Consider the following 4,574-nt stretch of genomic DNA (forward strand, 5'->3'; position numbering starts at 1 on the left):
GCGCGGATTGCGCGGCCGACCGTTGGCCCTGGCCGACCGTTGGCTCACCGGACAGTCCGGTGCACACCGGACAGTCCGGTGAATTTTAGCCGTACGCCGCCGGCCAATTTCCCGAGAGCGGCCAGTTCGAGTCGCGCCAGCCTGGCGCACCGGACACTGTCCGGTGCACACCGGACAGTCCGGTGCTCCAGACCGAGCTGGGTCTTGGCAGCACACAGCCAAGTCCCTTCTCCTTTTCTCTATTCTTCTTCTTTCTGTTTCTAACACTTAGACAAATATATTAGTACTTAAAACCAATGTACTAAGGCTTAGAAACATACCTTTACTTCATGATTTTCACCTTGTTCATCCATGTACATAAATTCACATTTAGGCCCTTGTGTTTGCACTCAATCACCAAAATACTTAGAAATGGCCCAAGGGCACATTTCCCTTTCAATCTCCCCCTTTTTGGTGATTTATGCCAACACAACATAAAGCAAGTGGAACAAGTGCAAAATCACTTCAAATAAAAACTCAAATTGGTTTTGATTCAATTTTGGCATATATGGATCATCCTTTGCCACCACTTGGTTTGTTTTTGCAAATCAAACTCAAATCTCTATCTATAAGTCAAACACACATATTGAAGCATAAAGAGAGTCATTTCAAAAGAATTTGACCACGGATTTCAAAAACTCCCCCTTTTTCCCATAATCAACACTTCTCCCCACAAGAAGCCAACTTTTGAAAATAGAGACAATAAGAGACAATAAAAGCTTTTGACAAAACAAAAACTCTATTCTACTATTTTCAAAATCTCTCAAGTGGTAGCTGATCCATTTATCGCTTTGGCCTTTATTTTCTCCCCCTTTGGCATCAAGCACCAAAACGGGATCAATCTTGGCCTTTTAACCTCATTGCCTCACCAAAGTCTTCAATTAAGAGCAAATGGCAATAAGATTTCATGAGATGAACTTGGAATTAGTTACCCTCTCATCGGAGTGCAGTGGAAGTCTTTCATGGTCCAAGTCCACCTTTCCCTTTCAATCCTCCTTCGAGACTAAATCATCAAACTCAAGCACATGGTTAGTCTCAAAGGGTCAAGTTGTAACACATCTCCCCCTAAACATGTGCATCACTTTGCAACGGACTTGTGAGGTCCAGGGAGTGTTTGTACAACTTGAGCACCACAATAAGCAACAAAATGCAAAAAGGAGCATGATCAAAAGCATAAGTACATGTATGCTACAATTCAATCCAGGTTCCGCGAATCTAAGACATTTAGCTCACTACGCAACCTGCAAAAGGTCTTCTCATCTAGAGGCTTAGTGAAGATATCGGCTAGCTGGTTCTCGGTGCTAACATGAAACACTTCGATATCTCCCTTTTGCTGGTGGTCTCTCAAAAAGTGATGCCGGATGTCTATGTGCTTTGTGCGGCTGTGTTCAACAGGATTTTCCGCCATGCGGATAGCACTCTCATTATCACATAGGAGTGGGACTTTGCTCAGATTGTAGCCAAAGTCCCTGAGGGTTTGCCTCATCCAAAGTAGTTGCGCGCAACACTGTCCTGCGGCAACATACTCGGCCTCAGCGGTGGATAGGGCAACGGAAGTTTGTTTCTTAGAGTTCCATGACACCAGGGACCTTCCTAAGAATTGGCACGTCCCCGATGTACTCTTCCTATCGACCTTACATCCAGCATAGTCGGAGTCTGAGTATCCAACTAAGTCAAAGGTAGACCCCTTTGGATACCAGAGCCCGAAGCAAGGCGTAGCAACCAAATATCTAAGAATTCGCTTCACCGCCACTAAGTGACACTCCTTAGGATCGGATTGAAATCTAGCACACATGCATACGCTAAGCATAATATCCGGTCTACTAGCACATAAGTAAAGCAAAGAACCTATCATTGACCGGTATGCTTTTTGATCAACGGACTTACCTCCTTTGTTGAGGTCGGTGTGTCCGTCGGTCCCCATCGGAGTCTTTGCGGGCTTGGCGTCCTTCATCCCAAACCGCTTTAGCAGATCTTGCGTGTACTTCGTTTGGGAGATGAAGGTGCCGTCCTTGAGTTGCTTCACTTGGAACCCAAGGAAGTAGTTCAACTCGCCCATCATTGACATCTCGAATTTCTGCGTCATCACCCTGCTAAACTCTTCACAAGACTTTTGGTTAGTAGAACCAAATATTATGTCATCAACATAAATTTGGCACACAAACAAATCACCATTACAAGTCTTAGTAAAAAGAGTTGGATCGGCTTTCCCAACATTGAAAGTATTAGCAATTAAGAAATCTCTAAGGCATTCATACCATGCTCTTGGGGCTTGCTTAAGTCCATAGAGCGCCTTAGAGAGCTTACACACATGGTCGGGGTACCGTTCATCCTCGAAGCCAGGGGGTTGCTCCACGTACACCTCCTCCTTGATTGGCCCGTTGAGGAAGGCGCTCTTCACATCCATTTGAAACAATCTGAAAGAATGGTGAGCGGCATATGCTAGCAAGATACGAATTGATTCTAGCCTAGCCACAGGAGCAAAAGTCTCCTCGAAATCCAAACCTGCGACTTGGGCATAACCTTTTGCCACAAGTCGAGCCTTGTTCCTCGTCACCACCCCGTGCTCGTCCTGTTTGTTGCGGAACACCCACTTGGTTCCCACAACATTTTGCTTCGGACGAGGCACCAGTGTCCAAACTTCATTGCGCTTGAAGTTGTTTAGCTCCTCTTGCATGGCCAACACCCAGTCCGGATCTAGCAAGGCCTCCTCTACCCTGAAAGGCTCAATAGAAGAGACAAAAGAGTAATGCTCACAAAAATTAACTAATCGAGATCGAGTAGTTACTCCCTTGCTAATGTCACCCAGAATTTGGTCGACGGGATGATCCCTTTGAATCATCGCTCGAACTTGAGTTGGAGGTGCCGGTTGCGCTTCTTCCTCTATCACTTGATCATCTTGTGCTCCCCCTTGATCAAGCGCCTCCACTTGAGGTACCTGTTCGTCATCTTCGGTTGGGGGTTGCACCATAGTTGAGGAAGAAGGTTGATCTCGTTCATCTTGTTCCTGTGGCCGTACTTCTCCAATCGCCATGGTCCGTATAGCGGCCGTCGGAACATCTTCTTCATCTACATCATCACAATCAACAACTTGCTCTCTTGGAGAGCCATTAGTCTCATCAAATACAACGTCGCTAGAGACTTCAACCAAACCCGATGATTTGTTGAAGACTCTATACGCCTTTGTATTTGAGTCATAACCTAATAAAAACCCTTCTACAGCTTTGGGAGCAAACTTAGAATTTCTACCCTTCTTTACTAGAATGTAGCATTTACTCCCAAATACACGAAAGTACGATACATTGGGTTTGTTACCGGTTAGTAGCTCATACGACGTCTTCTTGAGGAGGCGATGAAGGTAGACCCTGTTGATGGCGTGGCACGCCGTGTTCACGGCTTCCGTCCAAAAGCACTCGGGGGTCTTGAACTCTCCTAGCATCGTCCTCGCCATGTCGATGAGCGTCCTGTTCTTCCTCTCTACCACACCATTTTGCTGTGGTGTGTAGGGAGCGGAGAACTCGTGCTTGATCCCTTCCTCTTCAAGGAACTCCTCCACTTGAAGGTTCTTGAACTCGGACCCGTTGTCGCTTCTTATCTTTTTCACTTTGAGCTCAAACTCATTTTGAGCTCTCCTGAGGAAGCGTTTGAGGGTCCCTTGGGTTTCAGACTTATCCTGCAAAAAGAACACCCAAGTGAAGCGGGAAAAATCATCAACAATAACTAAACCATACTTACTTCCCCCTATGCTTAGATAGGCGACGGGTCCGAAGAGGTCCATATGCAGCAGCTCCAGGGGTCTTGAAGTGGTCATCACGTTCTTGCCGTGATGCGCTCCTCCCACTTGTTTACCTGCTTGACAAGCTGCACAAGGTCTATCTTTTTCGAAATACACGTTAGTCAAACCTATCACGTGTTCTCCCTTTAGAAGCTTTTGAAGGTTCTTCATCCCCACATGTGCTAAGCGGCGATGCCATAGCCAGCCCATGCAAGTCTTAGCCATTAAGCATGCATCTAGACCGGCCTCTTCTTTTGCAAAATCAACTAAATAAAGTTTGCCGTCTAGTACATCCTTAAAAGCTAGTGAACCATCACATCTTCTAAAGACAGACACATCTACATTTGTAAATAAACAATTATATCCCATTTGACATAATTGACTGACAGATAGCAAATTATATCCAAGACTCTCCACTAAGAATACATTTGATATAGAATGCTCATTAGAAATTGCAATTTTACCTAGCCCTTTTACCTTGCCTTGATTCCCATCACCGAATATAATTGAATCTTGGGAATCCTTATTTTTGACGTAGGAGGTGAACATCTTCTTCTTCCCCGTCATATGGTTTGTGCATCCGCTGTCAATAATCCAGCTTGAACCCCCGGATGCATAAACCTGCAAGGCAAATTTAGGCTTGGGTCTTAGGTACCCAACTCATGTTGGGTCCTGCAAGGTTAGCACAAATGTCCTTAGGGACCCAAATGCAAGTCCTGTCTCCCTTGCATTTTGCCCCTAACTTCCTAGCAACTATTTT

Source organism: Zea mays, chromosome 5, assembly GCF_902167145.1.
Source record: "Zea mays cultivar B73 chromosome 5, Zm-B73-REFERENCE-NAM-5.0, whole genome shotgun sequence".
NCBI classification, from domain to species: Eukaryota; Viridiplantae; Streptophyta; class Magnoliopsida; order Poales; family Poaceae; genus Zea; species Zea mays.